A 19,039-nucleotide genomic window follows, 5' to 3' on the forward strand; every position below is an offset into this window, starting at 1 on the left:
CTTCTTCAAGGCCTGTGTCAGTCAAAATTATCAAAACGAAGAAATGTGGCAACAAGATAAAGAAAAGCCGACGAGTAAAAGCTTACCCTTCCTTTTTGAAGAGGTTGCGGAGGTTATCTTAGCCTTGGAACTGCCTTTCTTTGGCTTGGGAGGAGGCGGAGGGGTTATTGCCTTCAGAATTTCTTTCACAGACGTAGAAAACAGAGGTTTAATATAGCCTTACCACCAAGTGGCGAATTCATCAGATTTTTCGGGGAATTCAAAGTAGGGCAGGGGTTCAAAGTCAGCCTTGGCTTTGTCAAAATCATCCCCGACCCTTTCCAAGGATTTTTGTTCTACGACAGGCTTTGGTGTGAAGTTAACATTCAGTGAGGCATATGGAAGGAGTTGAATGAGTTGAAGCAGACCAAATTGTTGAGCAAATTGAGCAGCATTGTAAAACTCAACTCCGAATTTCTCATTTTTAGATTGGGCACTCAGACCATATAGCAGGTTGGGAAATCAGGAAGCTTGCCCAAATTTCCTTTTGGTCATCATCATCTTCCTCAAACTTAGCCGGGTTAGACTTGAGCCAGATGGGGACCGTGTCCCTCTCAAAGGACATCCAACCCGTGCCAATTGAAACCAGGTCAGAATAAAGGTAACGAAAGCAAGCTTCAAATGTGTGTTCTCGGGGGGATAAGTCACGGAAGTGGAGACCATAGCAGGTGTTCTCTGAGGTTTTATTCAAGTTCGGGCCCCAGGATGGGAAGTAGGCTCAGAGCCACAAGATCAAGATCCATAGAGGACCAGCAACAAACACATAACGATTTTCCAGAAGATCATGCATACCCCTGTACAAATAGGCCAAAACCAGAGGGGCCATGGCTGGTTTTTTACCCGAAGCTAAAGCCGTGGCCAAATCCGTAAAGTCCTTGGTAACCCAGCTCGAGGAAATGCAAAAAAATATACTTGTTCAACCAGTAGAGTAACAAAGCCAGATGTTCTTCTTCGGTTACATCCCCTTCTCTATTAAAGAAGGGGATAAAATGGGTATGAGCCAAAAACTTAGAAGCAGGGTATTCAAAGACAGGGGTCTTTTGGCTCAAAAAGCAGTTGGCCTCAATGCCATGGGCGCAGAGGCTGGTAAGAAAACCTATGTCCTGTAGTGTTGGCCCCATCATCCCGACCTTAAAATGAAAGCTATTAGTGATCGTAGACCAAAATTGGGCCGTAACAAAAAAGAGGGCATTATCCAAGTTTATGGGTGATCTACTGAGCATGATGGCGTCGTGGATACCGACTGGCTCCCACAGTTGACCTTTAGCCTTGGACACTTGGTCCAACCAAGTAAGGTACTCCTTATCAGGCTGAGGCCATAATCGATTAGGGTTCGGTTTGTGGTAAAAGCTCCAATCAGGGTTGACCAAATCAAACAGTAAAGTATATCCTCGGCCAGGGGATAATACGCGAAGAGAGAAGAGGGGAACTCACCATCGAAGGCCGGGCCAAGCGCCATTCCTGATTTTGCTATGGTCTGCGGGATCATGATCTCCGTGTGGATTGGGGTTTCCTCGCTTTCAATCACTTGCATAACTTGGCTTGCTAAGCTTGCTGCTTTTTGTCGAGTTTTCTTGGGAGCCATGATAGGAGCAGGAAACCAAAAGCTAGGGTTCTTGTTTTCTGTCTGGAACGAAGAAGGAGTGGGAGTTAAAGATGGGGTCTGACCCTTTTCTGCCGAAGAAGAGAAAAGGAAAAAGAGGAGTGGGTTTTGTTTTATTTTTTTTAATTTTTTTTTTTGGAATTAAAGAGAGGAGTTATGGAAAGAGTTAGTGGGGAGGAGATCATAACCGCCCCTTGCCCCTTCATTTTTGGGAAAAGAAGAAAGCCCATGTGGGGTAATCATCATCCCTTTTCTAGAATACACCTCTCTCCTCTTGTTTCTAGGCAAAAGAGTATGCCTGTAGTGGACAAGTGTCCTTACAATTGAAAATGGCAGCTGATTTGAAATTTTGGAAGTTTCAAGTCTTCTTGAATTTAAATTAGGTGCAAAAAGAACACCAAAAGCACCACTTATATATACAGATTTTTTGGGCTTTGCAATTACAGGGAGGCCAAAATGGAACTGGTACATACCTTAATTTTTGAACAAGATCAAGGCACGGGGGGACAATGTTTACACCCATTTTTGGCCAAAATTTAGAAAATTAATTTGTTGGTTAAAAGGAGGCCTTGAATGATTAGTATCAGGCCTTGAAAGGCCTTATAAATCGGACACGTACTGAATTGGGCCAGTTTGAATGTAAAAGAGGTAATTGAGTCTGCAAAGATTTGGGACAAATTAAGGCCCAAAATATCACTTCTAGGACTGGCCAAGGTCTTGGGTTGACCCACTAGGCCTGAGCACTTTATCCAGGCATAGTCCAGTTCTTAGGAATGATAAGACCTTCAAATAGGTCCAAATCAGTTAAGGCCTGGCCTTTCTCAAATAGGTCCAAATCAGTTAAAGTCTGGCCTTTCTCTCCAAGCTTGGGCTCACAAGGCTTACAAAGGATGCAGGCCTATGATTCACCTTAAGTTCAGGCCCAAGTGACAGATGGGCCTACTTTTTTAAAAAAACATCATATATGGCCTTCAATTGACAAGAAAATGCCTTAAGCTGCTCACTAGCAGTTCAAAAGGCCTAGATGTTCTTATTGGAAATGTCTGGATAAGCTGCTTACAAACAGCTCAAGGTTTGAGTGGACACCGCCCTTCAACATGAAGCAAGGCCAGGGATAGGTGGCGTACATGCAGCCCTTGGAACTGCTGGCAAATGACTCATGGAGACCTAGGCAAGCTGCTCACAAGCAGCTCACCCAGGTCTGGTTGATCCTTTGTTACACAAGCAAAAGAGGGCGCAAGTTCCCAAAAATCCTTTGTTTCGTTGAGTCTTATTCCATAAGAAATCAAGCCCAAGAAGAGTTAAGGGGCCCACAAGAGATGCCAGGACCAATGTAATGGTTGGAAGGCCTGGAAAAGCGTTGGTCTTCAGCCTTGGTGGGCCCAAAAGACGTCCATTCAAGCAATGGCTTGAGTGTTGAAGCAGCTCAAAAGGCCTGGATGCTAAAGTAGACAAAATTCCTTTTGCTCATTTTACAAAGTTTTATGCAAAAAAAGAAGGATTTTTCAGGCCTTCGCAAATTTCTTAGAGTGGAGAGTAAGGTTTGGTCAGGAAGCAGTTTCTCATTGGAGCATTTTGAAGCAGCTCAAGAGGGCCACATGGCAGTCATGCATTGAGGCATTTGAAGTAGCTGAAGGCTTGTAGTTCCTGCCTATAAATCACAGTTTTGAAGGCCTTATGAAGGGTCCACGACCATCAAAGCCCACGGCTTATCTTTCAATAGAAAATTAGAGGCCACCCCTGTTTTTTAAGTTTGGTTTGAACCCAACCCTGAATATTTTACCGAAGCTGAAAGGCTCGGATATATTGCATACTGACTTTTGTGCCCCTCACCCTCACCCTCTCTTTATTCTGCTCCTTTCAACCCACCTTGTAGAGAGAGAGAGAGAGAGAGAGAGAGAGAGAGAGAGAGAGAGAGAGAGAGACGTGAAAGCAGTGGACTTCAAAATGGAGGACGAGTCGGACGACGATCTGATGGACGAGGACGGCACCGTCAACACACACACACTCTCTCTTTAAACCACTCCCAGCAACTTCCCGATCGACGGCATGTCCACAGCCATGGCAGTCGTTTTCTCCGACGATGACTGCGATCAGTGTATCAGATCACCAATTGTACCTTTCTTCTCCGACGGGATCACCACCTCTGTCATCACTCTCTCCGACCATCCGACGACGAGGAGGAGCTCCACCTTGGTATACTCTCTCTCTCGGCTTTCAACCTTCTCGCCGACACCGACATTAGATCCACTGGCCCATTCCTTGATGACATCATCCACTTCATCCATGTCACCAACATCGTCGACACCAACACCGACATCGGATCCACTGGCCCGTGCTTGCTGGAACACCATGGTGATAGCGTCCTCTTAATGTGGCCTCCCACAAACACCATGGTGATTCGTTTGAAGATCTGATGCTTTTGAATTTGTTTTTTCCTGCTCGAGTTGGATGGATCTACTACGATTGGTAGGACTGATAGATACAAGTTTGAATCTCTGTGTCTGTTTGTGTGTATAGTTTGTTTGTTATGGTTTTGGTTGAATCTAGGTATTTTCTTCCTTGATTGATTATAGTAGTTGATGAGGTAGATTGGATTGGGTTGTTAAGATATGTTTTGAAGATACCTAGAGCAGAAAAGATGTGGTGTTGAATAGTTTGTTCTAGTTAACGTAGCAAATAAAAAATGAGAGCTCAAGGGAAGTAGTTCTGGAAGAAGGCTTAATTGATGGCAGTATTGGTTCTCAAATAGGCCTCATAAGTGGGAAAAGAACCTAGCAATACGAGTCAAAATCACCCGACCAAATGCCATTGACTGAGTGGAGATTTATTGACGATTCATTATCATTATAATCTCTTTTCATTTTTTATATGTTGTTAATGTACCAAGTTTTTAAGACATGATGGTAAGAACATTTATAACTATATTTGATTTTGATTACTTTTTTTTATTTTTGTTTAATTTTTGTTCGTGTGTGTATTTTCTATGAGAACTGTGTATTATTCTATGAGAACTATGTATTGTCTATGAGAAACTGTGTATTTTTTTATGAGAACTGCGTATTTTTCTGTAAGAACGGTATATTGTCCATAAGAACTGTCTATTAGAATCGTGTATTTTCTATGAGAATTATATATTTTTTATGAGAACTGTGTATTTTAGTATGTGGTAAGACTATGTGAACTGTGTATTTTCAGTTCACATACTCCAGTTCACAAAGCTGGTTCTCTATGAGAACAGTCAATTCTCATAGAATTGACTATGAAAACTGGCAGTTCTCATAGAAGTGACTATGAGAATTGAAAGTTCTCATAACTCAGTTCATATAACCAGTTCTCTATGAAAACTGAGCAGTTCTCACAGAACTGATTATGAGATTTGACAGTTAAAAATTTAATTCTAAATCAATTTATTTCCTATGTGAACTATTACTTTTTTACGTTGATTACTTTTTTAAGACATGGAGGTGAAAACATTTATAATTATATTTGATTTTGATTACCTTTTTGTTTTGTTCAATTTTGTTCGTGTGTGTATTTTCTAAGAGAATTGTGTATTTTTTTATGAGAACTGTGTATTTTCTATGAGAACTATCTATTAGAACAGTGTATTTTCTATGAGAACTATATATTTTTAATGAGAACTGTGTATTTTAGTGTGTCGTAAGACTGTGAATTGTATATTTTTTAGTTCACATAGTTCAGTTCTTATAACCAGTTCACAAAGCTGGTTCTCTATGAGAACAGTCAGTTCTTATAGCCAATTCTCATAGAATTGACTATGAAAACTTCTCATAGAACTGACTATGAGAATTGACAGTTCTTATTAACTAAGTTCACACAGCCAGTTCTCTACGAAAACTTAGCAGTTCTCATAGAACTGATTATGAGACCTGGCAGTTAAATCAATTATAAATCAATTTATTTGCTATGTGAACTATTATTTTTTTACGTTGATTACTTTTTTAAGACATGGAGGTGGAGGTGAGAACATTTATAATTATATTTGATTTTGATTACATTTTTGTTTTTGTTCAATTTTTATTCGTATGTGTATTTTCTGAGAACTGTGTATTTTTCTATAAGAACTGTGTGTTATTCATGAGAAATGTTTATGAGAACTGCGTATTTTTTTTATGAGAACTGTATATTGTCCATGAGAACTGTCTATTAGAACTGTGTATTTTTTATGAGAACTATATATTTTTTAAGAGAATTGTGCATTTTAGTATGTGGTAAAACTATGTGAATTGTGTATTTTTTCGTTCACATAGTCTAGTTCTCATAACCAGTTCATAAAGCTAGTTCTCTATGAGAACAGTCACTTCTCATAACCAATTCTCATAGAATTGATTATGAAAACTAGTAGTTCTTATAAAACTGACTATGAGAATTGACAGTTCACATAACTAGTTCTCATAACTCAGTTTACATAACCAATTCTCTATGAGAACTGAGTAGTTTTCATAAAACTAACTATGAGACTTGATAGTTCTCATAGCAAATTCACATAGCTAATGGTATTTTTGTTTGAAATAATATGATTCAGAAATTGATTCTAAAAATATACCTCTCATAGCCTCAGTTCTCATAGTCATAATTCAAGGGTATTTTTGTCCAAAATAATATATTAACTCGGGCTATGTGAATTGGCAGGGATATTTTTGTCCGAAATATTATGTTTACTGGTTATGAGAATTGGCAATTCACATAGCCAAGGGTATTTTTGTCCGAAATAATATGGATCAAGAGTTGATTTTAAAAATATAATTTTTACTAAAAATGGACATGTACACAAAAAGTTAAGAAGAATGGGTAAAATAGTAAAAAAGTATGAACAGTCAAGAAAAAGGACTAAAATAAAGAAGAAATATTTTTGTCAGGACTAAATTAAGTCCAAACCTACTTTTGGGGCTGGCCTCTAAATTCCCCATCTGTAACGCCCCGAATTTTGGATACGTTAAGAAGACAATTTATTGATAAAATCTGTAACGCCCTGAATTTTGGGTACGTTAAGAAGACATTTTATTGATAACCTCAAAATAGAGTCTGGCTCTTATTACAACAAATACTCCTACAAGAGTTCAATATTTACAAAAATGAAGGGGGTTCTACGGTTCCTAACTACAGCTCCTCAGCTCCTCCATTCTTGCCAGCTCCTCAGCTCCAAAAGCCTCCACGGTGAACTGCTTATCCTGATTATCTACAAAATCTGACACATTATACCGGCGTCGCCACCCATATAATATGCCAGGGTTACCAAAAGGCAACACCGTGAGCTACAAAGCTCAGCAGAGTAATCCCATACCCGCTAACCCATAACTTATAAACAAAACTATAATACAACATCAATTTCCACATGATAAGTATATACATAGTTTAATCAATGACACACCCACATTCGTTAATCAACTAACGTTGGTGTCCAAAAGTTTCAGAGTTTCTCCTACGCGACTCGTCGTAGACCGTGTCAACATTTTCATTTATAAAACAATCTTTCAAAAACCATTTGTTTAACACAAAACATTTGCATTGGCTCCGTACCGCGGATAACCAAGCTACACACCCAACCTTTTAAAATCATTTGCATTGGCTCCGTACCGCGGATAACCAAGCTACACACCCAACCTTGGTTCCGCCGCGCCGGATTCCCAAGTATCCTCACAATGGTTCCGCCGCGCCGGGTTCCCATTGGTACACAAAAATATTTGCATTGGCTCCGTACCACGGATAACCAAGCATACCTCACCATGGTTCCGCCGCTCCGGGTTCCCATGGGAATGCACACATTTCAAAACCCTCGGTTCCGCCGCTCCGGGTTCCCGAGTAATCCCACAATGGTTCCGCCGCTCCGGGTTCCCAATTGGGGTTTTCGAAATCTAAAAACATCGGTTCCGCCGCTCCGGGTTCCCGAGTATCCCCACAATGATTCCGCCGCTCCGGGTTCTCATTGGGTTTTTCAACACACACAAAACCTCGGTTCCGCCGCTCCGGTTTCCCGAGTATCCACAATGATTCCGTCGCTCCGGGTTCTCATTGGGTTTTTCAACACACACCACACAATGGGCTACCACGTCCGGCCACATTGCGGTTTTCACAATCCACGCAATGGGCTACCAAGTCCGGCCACATTACGAGTTTTCATACACACAACGGGCTACCAAGTCTGGCCACGTTGCGGTTTTCACAATCCACACGATGGGCTACCACGTCCGGCCACATCGTGGTTTCCAAAACATTTCAACCTTTTCAAATGTTTCTTTTACACACGCACACAATTCACATAATGCCACCCAAAACCGGTCATTATGTTGTTTCAAAAATATTTCCTTCCTCGGAAAACATTTCTTTTAATTAACCATACCCTAGGTGTCATGTTTCTACTTTCTTGGTTCTCGCGTCTCATTTACATTCAAAGACTCCGTGGTAGGACACGTATCTTTCTAACAAGATCATCCAATTCTATATTACTTTAACACGCTCAATCACTACTTATAGCATAACGCCACATATACGGACGCCTTTGGAGTGTATCACTTATGCTTTATTCAAAGCACAACGCCACATGTACGGACGTCTTTGGAGTGAAATCACTTATGCTTTATCACATACCACAAGTAATACAAGCAACTCATATACGCATGTTCATAACTATCTTAAAGATCAAAATACGATTACTTCTAATCAAACGATAAGTACGTAAGGATGAACTACATATAATTAGGAGTAGTAGATAGGGATAATCTACCGTTCTTCTTGGCGGTAGTCGGCTACGGAAAGTACGTCGGTGGTCGGGCGGAGTAACTTCCTACGGTAGGCCTCCGGTAGCTTCGAAAGAGAAAGGTTTCTCTCGAAACTTCTACTTGACTATTACTACTACTACTTTTGGATCGAGAGGGTGGTCGAGTGGCGGCTTAGTGGCGGCCTAAGTTGAGTTTCTTGAAGAACTCAAGAAGGACTCAAGAACAAGAAGAACAAAAGGAAGAACAAAGAAAGAACAAGGAAATTCTAGAGAGAGAAGTTGTAGAATGGGAGGTGTGAGTTCAATGCTTGGAATGGGGTCCTATTTATAGGAAAAATCTTGGCCCTCTCCTCCCTCTCATGGCCGGCCCCCCTCTCTCTCTCTCTACCTCAAATTTTGACACATGTCATGCACTTATGGAAGATCAAAGGCTAAACCCTAGGTTTGCATGGCTAAGATTGTCCTTGGATGGGATTATGGAAGATTTGTTGCAAGGAAAGGAGACAAGGGTACAAGATTTTGTGCTAAACAAATATAGAAGTACAATGGAGGTTAATGGAGGGCTAGTTTTTTAGCTAGGAAGGAAGATTCACCAAGGATTGAAAAGATAAGAAAGGTCAAGTCAAGGTACAACCCATCTTCCTCCTTTCTTCCTTCTCTCTCTCTCTCTCTCCCTCTCTCTCTCTCTCTCTCTCTCTCTCTCTCTTGCAAAGGTACATATATATATATATATATATATATATATATATATATATATATATATATATATATACACACTTATGTAAGAAAGAATAAGAAAGTACAAGATTCTTACAAATCTAAAACCAATAAACAAAAATCCAATTAGGCACATGCCCCTTTAAATAAAATAAACTAGGGTACTTTGTAATCTAGAAAGATCAAGTCCCCAATAAATAAATCCAATTGGGTAAAAACCCCAATACAAAATAATAAAAGGGGTACTTTGGAAAATCTTAGGCCTTTAAAGGCTACAAGACTACTAAGTACTTTCAAAATAAAATTTTGGTACTTCATCACATGGGTTTTAAGAAAAAAGACTAGTTTAATAAGCCCATGTACTTGGTGAAAGAATAACTCTATTACCCAATGGATAATAAATACCCTAACGGTTATCGTCCAATGGATAATAAGGTACGAGTACTTTAAATCATAATTTAAGTCTTTTAAAAGACTACATGTCCTTTTGAATTTTACCCATGTGTTTATATATATGTACTTACCAAATAAAATAAAGAAAAGGCTTTTGACCAATGGGTAAAGATTTCCCTAACAATCTTTGTCCAATGGACAATAGTTACTATGGTATTTTTATTAGAAAAAATAATCAAAAGTACTTTTCAAAATAATTATAAATGTCATTTCTTTTAAAAGATCAAAGTACTTGTCAAATCTTTCAAAAACCCTTTTAATATAAAGAATTGGGTTTCTATTATCCAATGGATAATAGTTCTCCTAACATTTATTGTCCAATGGACAAAGAATAAAACCAAATTAATAAAAAGAAATAAATAAGAAATTTCTAGGGTTTGAAAAGTTTGACTAGTCACATCAACTTTATTGGAAGATTTCCTAGTCACATCGGTACTTTATTTTGGTCAAAAGAGTTATTACCCAATGGTTACTAACTTCCCTAATGGTTATTACCCAATGGATAATGATTTCCCTTGCGGTTAATAACCATTGAACAAAAGAGTACAAGTACCTTTTATAAAAAATAAAATTTTGAAAAGACTACATGTACTTTTATAATAAAAAGTTTATTATCCAATGGACAAAAATTACCATTGTGGTTATTAACCAATGGATAATGGAGGGGTGGGAAAATCCCCAATAAACAAAAAATAAATGTACTTTGCACATGTTTTTATAAACCATAAAAATATTATATCTTGTACTTACCAAAAATATAATAAAGGAAAGACTATTGTCCAATGGGTAAAAATTACCCTAACCATTATGGACCAATGGATAAAGCAAAAGGTTCAAAAGGTCCAAGGGTTTCAAAAGGTCCAACTAGTAACTAGGTAAGTTGGTTGCTCGGTTCCTCCAAGTAGTCGGTTGGAAATTAACCAAATTGGCCAAGTAGGGTTTCTAGTTGAGACCAAAATCTAACTACAACGAATTTTACAAGAAAACATATAGCCACTCAAAAGAAAATAAGTAAATTAAATAAAATTCAAATTTTTAACGAAATTTTTATAGACCAAAATTCAGGGTCGTTACACCATCTTTCAATTATCTTTACTTTCTAGCAAAATTTGTACTCAATCTAGCCAAGCCTAGATTTTATTTTATTTCCTTGTAACCAAGCTTTGTTAAACCTTAATAAAGTCTCTTTAATTCCGTTTTAGGCCTTGATCTATCTTTGTTTCCATTTTCTAACAACGGTTAGGAAATTTAAGCCCTTTTCGTTAAGGCAAACTACGAATCTCCTCATGGTCTTACCCTTAGGCCATGCACTTTCGTTCTATTAGAAGTCAAATTGAGGCTTCCTGGCCTTAATTCAAACTTGGACTGCAATTCAGTCCTGGCATGCTCGCGATTCCAAGCCGATTTGGTTTTTGACACCTTTTGTGGAAAACACCTTGGATTTCGGATTTGGAGTGATTGTCATAAAGGAGGTGGAAATGGCGTGGAAAAGGAGAGGCAAGGGAGGGTGGAGAGAATTGAAAGGAATGGTGATAATGTGTGTGTTGTGAGACAAACATTTTGTCAAACTGCTCTCCGTTGTTATATAGATTGATGTCAGTGTCGGTTTTATAATTTGGTTTGAGACGGATTCCTTAAATTTTCTTTTGAGACCATTTCCAACTATAATGCTTACTATTCATGAGATCTAGAATTAGGCTACATTCTTATGAATTTAAATTTGAGAATTTTGTCCTTATTTAATTTTTTTTCGCATTTGATAGTTTTGCGCCAAACTTTTGTGGGTTATTGATTCGTTCGACTAGAGAAATTGGAAAAGTAAATTTTTTTTACTTTTACCCAAGTATTTTGAAAAATAGTCATTTTTTAACAGCAAAAGTCACTTTGTTTGGTTCGAGAATTAGGAACCAGATCAGAAGGTACCTTTGGTTGGTCCCCATATTTAGGAAACTCATTTTTCTCTCTGCATGTTTCTCAATAACTTTTTCTATCTCTTTCGACTCATTGCCACTCATTATATCAAAAATATTTTTTAAAAATGAGAACCGAACAAATGGTTTAATTTATAGTAATTCTTGAGCTAGGTGGGAACTACCCTGACAAGTACGTGTGGGTAGTATATGGAGTATTCAAAAAGTCTTGGTCTCTCTTTTTGTTTTCATTTAAATCGAGAAAGATGGTTTGGCATCTAGTGAGTGAGAATTGAGAAGTATACATATCAACTCTCTCTCATTGTGGAAACGCGGGAATCATAAAAGACTAAAATGAAATTCTTTTCCCACTGAATTAGGTCCCACTTTTTTTGGTTGCAAACAAGGAAGGGCCTCTATCATATCATGTGTTGTGATTCTAGCTAGCTGTAGCCTGTAGGGTCTTTACTGGAAACTAGTCTGCTATAAACAAACGAAATATATACTATCTCAATTGCACATTAATTGAACGAGCTAGCATATCCCCGCACAAAGTCATGATTCTCGTATTTGAGAAGGACTGTCTATACTTTTACAACATGGCTTTGTGTGCCAGTTCAAACTGTGTCCACCATCCATGTTAACGATCTGTCAAGATATTCCGGCATATTTTCTAGGGCTGTCCATCGGGTGGGTTTGGCCGGATTCGGGTCGGGTCAGGCCCGACCCGACATTTTTCGGGTTGGTTAAACATCAACCCGCAACCGACCGAACTTCTTGTCGGGTTCGGACGGGTTTGTGGTCGGGTGGGTTCGGTCGGGGCTTCGGATTGGGCCATTTCAGTGGGCCTATTATTTTTGGGCGGTATTCAATTTTCTGGGCTATTTTTTCCCATTTCCTTAAATATTTTGGGCTGTTAATCTCCTAAATTTGCAAATTTCATAGCAGGCCACAAGGCCCAATGCCCTTATTAACCTTTGGGTTTGGGCTTCCACCAAAGCCATATAAAAAAAATTTCATTAATTATATTGGGCCGATTGGCTCAATACACAATTTTCTAGCAATCATCATTCATTAATTTCATTAATTAGCAAAAAAAATTTACACATTTCCAGTCGACTTCCACCAAGCCATATCAAAAAAAGTTCATTAATTGGAATTGGACATTTCCATTTTCCAGCAAGAGATTTCCCGTCAAAAAAAGTTCAAAAAAAATTAGACATTTTCAGCAAGAGATTTCCCTGTCTTTCCAGTTTCCAGTCCACTACTACATTCCCAGCAAGAGATTTCCAGCAAGATTAAGTGGGAAAAAAAGAAAGAAGAAACCAAACACAACCACATAGCAAAAAAAAAAACAAACCAAACACACAGCACACAGCCACACACCAGTGACCAGCCTCTCTAGTCTTTCCTCCCCTATTTTTTCAACAGCCATACAACCAGTCCTAATGTTTCCAGTTCACTACTGTCTACTAGGCAAGCAATTACAAGTCCAAATTACAAGTCCAAAGTGATTGAAAAACTACAAGTCCATAATAATTAAAAGCAACCAAACACACAAGTCCATAATTAAATAAACTAGTCCAGTAGTTGAATGTCCAAAGTGCTCCCCAATCCCATGTAAACTGACCAAACCTGTGACATAGAAAGAAAAATCATACAATTAAATTGAAAACTTCGAAGATTACAAAATAACATAATGTTAAATGTTTTACCAAGGTCCAATGTCCAAAGGCCCATCACTCAATCCCTAGGAACTTGCGTTGCATCATCAATTGATTCAGTTTGTAAGAGTTCTGAAAAACAAAAACAAAAAACACTTAATTCAATTCAATATTAAGAAAAAAACGAAATAGTAAGTAGACTAGATCAATTGAATTAAATTACCTCGTTCAAGATCTTCAACTTTATCCATAGACTGTCGAAGAGAGATTGGAACCGTGCTTAAAAGCCAATTTTGGGTGCATACAAGAGTCTCGACCATTGACGGTGAGAGTGAACTTCAAAATTGATCAAGTACGCGACCACCCGTACTAAAGGCCGATTCGGAAGCAACGGTAGACATGGGCATAGCTAATACATCACGCGCCATTTTTGACAAGATTGGATATTTGTTGGAATTGTTCTTCCACCATACCAAGATATCAAAATCTGGATTGTCCCTATGTTCGCACAAATCCCCCAAGTACTTGTCTACTTCCGAGGAACAAACACTAGAATACTCCTCCTCCAAGTAAGTGTCAAATTCGCTAGCTAAATTCAAGCGACGATCACAATCCTCATTCTCCTCCATTACTCTCGGCATTGAACTTGAACTAGACACATTTTGTCTAACTTCACCCTGTTTTTCATAAAAATCATACAACTTGTTCAAAACATCCTTCACTTGTTTCTCCATTTTCTCACCCACCGCCTTCCCTTTGGATCTTGTATAGCAAAATTTCACCAACCTTAACTTATACTGGGGATCAAGTGCCACCGCCACATAAAGTAAGGGATTGAATTTCTCTACATCCCCTCAATACGTCTCAAATTTTCTCTTCATGCCAATTGCCATCTTAGACATAAAAGAATCTCGGTTGAGGATTGATTCATTTATACGGGTATCAACCTCAAACAACTCATGAAAGAACACATTGGATGTGACAAAAAGAGAAGCTGAAATTTTTTTGGTTGCATCATAGAAAAGTTTCAAGAATGTAACAAACAACCCACAATTCTTCCAATCAAGCTTGTTTGGGACAGTTGATTGTCTTGGAGTTGAAACCCTATGGCTATGGCTCCCACTTTGGTCACCCTCACCCTCCAATGACAAATCCTCATTGCCTTCTTTTATGCCAAAGAATTTTATGAAACTACTGCCTTCCTCCCCCATTCTTTGGAATGCCTTCTCAAACTTGATGGCTACTTCTAACATTAACTAAGTGGAATTCCATCGCGTACACACATCAAGACACACAGTTTGTTTCGATTTAATTTTCTCCTTCTCCACACACTTCTTGAAAGTCTCCATTCTTTGTGGAGAAGATCTCACATACCTCACAACATCACGAACATGCAAAATAGATTCACTCATATCTTTCAACCCCTCAACGACAATAAGATTCAAAATGTGTGCACAACATCGCATATGCATATATTCATGCCCCAAGACAGTCCTTTTCCAATCCATTGTTTTCCTTTTCAAGTACTCAATAGCCGTGCCATTCGAACTAGCATTATCTACCGTCATTGTAAAAATACCATCAACATTCCACTCAAGCAATAATGAATCAATTTTCTTGCCTATTGTAGCTCCCTTATGATCTTCAATTTGACAAAAGTTTCTCTTTTGCAACTTCCAATCATCATCAATGAAGTGTGCAGTCAAACACATATAGTTAAGGTTTTGAATTGATGTCCATGTATCAGTCGTGAGGCAAATCATACGGCCCTTTAATAATTTTTTCAATTTTCCCCTCTCGTAGTCTTTAATTGCAACCACCTCTCTAGTAATCGTTTGGCGAGAAGGGACCGGTGTGAACTTCGGTTGCATGACCTTACAAAATTTTCTGAACCCAATCCCCTCAACGAACCTAAACGGTAGTTCATCAATAATCACCATTTCTGCAAGAGCTCTCTTACACTCTTTAAAAGAAAATACACTCGTCACAACGTCAACACCGCCCCCCTCGTTGACTTTGAATGAAAGGTTTTGTTGTCCATGTTGGTCTTTAAGAGGATATAACGGGCAAAGGGGGATGTGAGCTTTCAAATTACTAATGCCATGTTTTTTACTATCAGCCGCATATCGTTTCTTGCAATAGTTACACTCACCCCATGTATCATCGCCCTCTATTATTTTTTCGAAGTGATCCCAGGCAGGAGATCGATGTCGTTCTTTTTTTGGCTTAGGGCCTTTAGGAATTTGTGGTGGAAGCTTTCTTTTATTGGTTTTTCTCCCAACTTGATTTACTTTTTGTACCGTATCATCTTCAACATTGACAACATCGGCAAGGGTAGTCACAGCAGGATTAGGATTACCTTGAAGTTCAAGTTCTTCGATATCAACAACATCATCCTCAAGTTCCCCACCGGGATGGAAATCAAAAACTGGCTCCATCACCTAAAACAAACAAAAGTGATGATCAGATGGTTTTATCAGTTAAATTTAAAAAAGGGAAACATAGCATTTGAAAAGCAAAAATCTATGTATATATAGTATTTGCAACTTTGCATGTCTAATCCAAAAAGTTCTACCCTAACTGGCACTTTGAGAAAAATTAGAAGATACATGAACAAAGTGGTTACTAATGCATGTCTGACTACAAATAGAACATTAAAGGTTATGAAATGTATAAGCTAGTCAATAGTCAATACTTTCACATATCTGTAATTGACTACCAGGAAGAAAACAATAACTTTCAACATTGCTCTTAAACTTGATCCACGCACACTTTGAGAGAATCTTTACGTGATTAGGCACACTTTGAGCAAATCTCGATGACCTGCCCATTCGTGAGTCCGTGCCATTATTTTTCATATTTTATGAACGAACTTAATCAGGTGTTTAATTAACTGAGAAATTATGTTTTGGACTTCGATCAAAATGCAGTTTCAGACTAATTAAGCATCCAGTTGCCAAGGAATCAGGGGTCCAAGGCTTAGCAGTCTGATATGCACAAGGCAGTGAACAGTTTAAATCATATTTTCGAGCTCCAGACAAGACACGAACGTGAGGCATAGAAGCCTGTGGTGCCACAATGCAGCACAACAGGCCCCCTTAATTTCAGTGGGATGTAGAAGTTCAAACTTTATTCATCGCTTGATTAATTTAAACTTTCAAAGTAACCTTCATCTTTGTCATTACTTTGCCTTGCAAAATAGTATATATTAAAAAGGATCAAAAGCATAGGCCGCATCTTTTTGGTCAAAGTATATTATGGTATTTAGAATATATCAACTGCAACGAGTTTTTAACAAACAAACACGAACTTGAGTAGCTTGGTTCATTTACCAGCCATATCTGCACAAACACACATATATGCATATACAGAGTTTTAAAACAATGACTCTAATATCCAAAGAAATGTGTAACTCAAACCAAAGCACATCATCTATAACTGAATTGGATTATAACAATGACCATAACAGTATTTCGATCTATACGGGCACTACAATACTATCAGATTGTATCAAGTTGCAATCCAATTAAACTGTCCGTAGACTATTAGTAATGGGTGACCATGGCCAGAGGAGGAATGGAGAAGCTGGCTCCACCACCTCACACACCGCCTCTAGTCATGAGACATGTAAAATGTAAAATGAAAGAGGATTCCATAGAGAGAGATTCTTCCTCGATGGAAGGACCAACTAATAATGCAGGGCAATTTAAGGGAGTAGATTACATTAATTGTTGCAAAGAGGGCATGCAGTAGGGGACCTTCAACACACAAAAATTGTTGGGTATTCAAAAGGTGCAAGTTTTCTAAAGAGAGAGTACTGTGACACACGTGTCCCAAGGACATGGATTATTCATCTTTCTTGTTAGAAAATTTTGACCATCGTTTTCTTCGGACTGAATTATTTGAGCCGAACTAGCCGCGCAGTTACTTGTTCAAGTTTAGCTGAAAATCTAACGAGCGAGTTTGAAAAATAAATCTAAAGTTGGCTTCATAACAATGAGGCAAACTAATCTCAAACGAGCTTTAATTGAGTCATGTTTCAACTTCCAAATATCTTACTTAGGTGCTACTCCTATATATCAATACTTCTGGGGTCAGTTTATACGAGATTTTGCACCTTTAATTGGTCCTCTGTCCGAGTGGTTGAAAATCTACAGCCTCACGACAAAAAGTTCCATCGACTGCAAGTCTACAACTAAAAGAAAAAGAAACGAAAACACAAGCAGTTAAATTAAAAGGATCAGAGAGTCTGAGAGAGAGACGTACCAAATTTACTGATTTAGGCGTCGATCGGCTGCGAATGAGAACAAGAGAGTGGACTGTGGAGATTGGAGATTGGAGAATCTGGAGATCTAGAAAAAACTTAACAGTTAAAAAATGAAATCATATAAAATCTTCAAAACTGTGGAGACTGCTCAGACTGGAGAGCAGGAGAGAGAGAGAGAGAGAGAGAGAGAGAGAGAGAGAGAGAGAGACGTACCAGTTACAACGGTACCAGAGTGGCAGAGTGTCGATCGGCTGCAGGATCGGGTGGAGTGGACTATGGAGAGTCTAGAGACTGGAGAGCAGGAGAGGAGAGGACAGGCCGAAGAATCGGAGATTTGGTTGCCGGTCGGAGAGAGTGGGGTGGGGGTGGGGTGGCCCGTGGGCGTTGGCAGAGAGTGAGATCGAGACTGAGACCAGAAGGAGAAGGCAGAAGCCCTAAGTGAAGAGAAATCCCAATTTTTTTGCTTTTATAGTACCTAAAGAATTCGGTCGGGTCGGGTGACCCGAAACAAGACCATTCGAAACCCGAACCCGACCGACTGCCTTGTTTTAAACCGTCCGATGCTGAATTTTCGGGTCGGGTCGGGTGGATTTTTTGGACAGCCCTAATATTTTCTATGTCCAAAATACAGTTCAGGACAAAGAAACATAAAAGTTCACCAAGGAATTGTTTACACCCATTTTTAGCCAAAATTCAGAAAATCAATTTGTGGTTAGAAGAAGGCCTTGAATGAAGTCTCAGGTGCTAAAAAGCCTCATGATCGGTCATCCACGAAATCGGGCCGATTAGAACGCCACTGATCGAGTTGAGTTTTCAAAGGCCTGGGCCAAATTATGCCTAAGATTTCGTTATCACAAGCCTAAGCCCAAGATTGGCCGAAGACTTGGGTTGACCCACTAAATCTGAGTGTTTTATCCAGGCCTAGATCAGTTTTTATAAATAATAAGGCCTTCTAAGTGGGCCTAAATTAGTTAAAACCCAAGTTTTCTTTCCAAACTTAGGCTCGCGTGGCTTAAAAAGAGAAGAGGCCTATGATGCTCCTGAAGTTCAGGCCCAAGTAAAAGATGGGCCTACTTCTTAAAGAAAACGTCACCTATGGCCTTCAGTTGGCAGGGAAAAGGTCTTAAGCTGCTCACAAGCAGCTCAAATGCCTAGAATGTTCTTGCTGGGCAGATCTAGGTAAGCTGCTTACAAGCAGCTCAAGGTCTGAGTCTTTACTATTCTTTAGCATGAAGCAAGGCGTGGGACACGTGGCAACCATACATGGAGACATCCCAAGCAGCTCACAAGCAGCTTAGGCCTGGACAAGTAGCTCAAAGGCCTCTATCTAACATCACATAAGCTGCTCACAAGCAGCTCAACCAGGCCTGCGTTTTTGGCCTTGGTGGGCCCAAATATCCATTTTTTATAAACATCCATGCTCACAAGCAGCTCAAAGGCCTAGAATGTTCTTGTTTGGCAGATCTAGGTAAGTTGCTTACAAGCAGCTCAAGGTCTGAACTGGTGGGACCCCATTCTTTAGCATGATGCAAGGCCAGGGATAGGTGGCGTACATTCAGCCCTTGGAGTTGTTGGTGAATGACTCATGCAGACTTAAGCAAGCTGCACACAAGCAGCTCACTCAGGTCTGGTTAATCTTTTGTT

General features: G+C 39.2%; 1 long non-coding RNA gene across 1 annotated transcript; it reads right to left on the minus strand.

Annotated features, from left to right (window-relative positions):
• Positions 1 to 12,987: 12,987 nt before the first annotated feature.
• Positions 12,988 to 14,011, minus strand: LOC131312013 (uncharacterized). The gene is made up of 3 exons (XR_009195685.1): positions 13,352 to 14,011; positions 13,180 to 13,260; positions 12,988 to 13,099 (listed from the first exon to the last, which is right to left on the minus strand). It is a non-coding gene; the product is annotated as an uncharacterized LOC131312013 (long non-coding RNA).
• Positions 14,012 to 19,039: the final 5,028 nt, after the last annotated feature.

Source organism: Rhododendron vialii, chromosome 2a, assembly GCF_030253575.1.
Source record: "Rhododendron vialii isolate Sample 1 chromosome 2a, ASM3025357v1".
In the NCBI taxonomy this organism is placed as follows: Eukaryota; Viridiplantae; Streptophyta; class Magnoliopsida; order Ericales; family Ericaceae; genus Rhododendron; species Rhododendron vialii.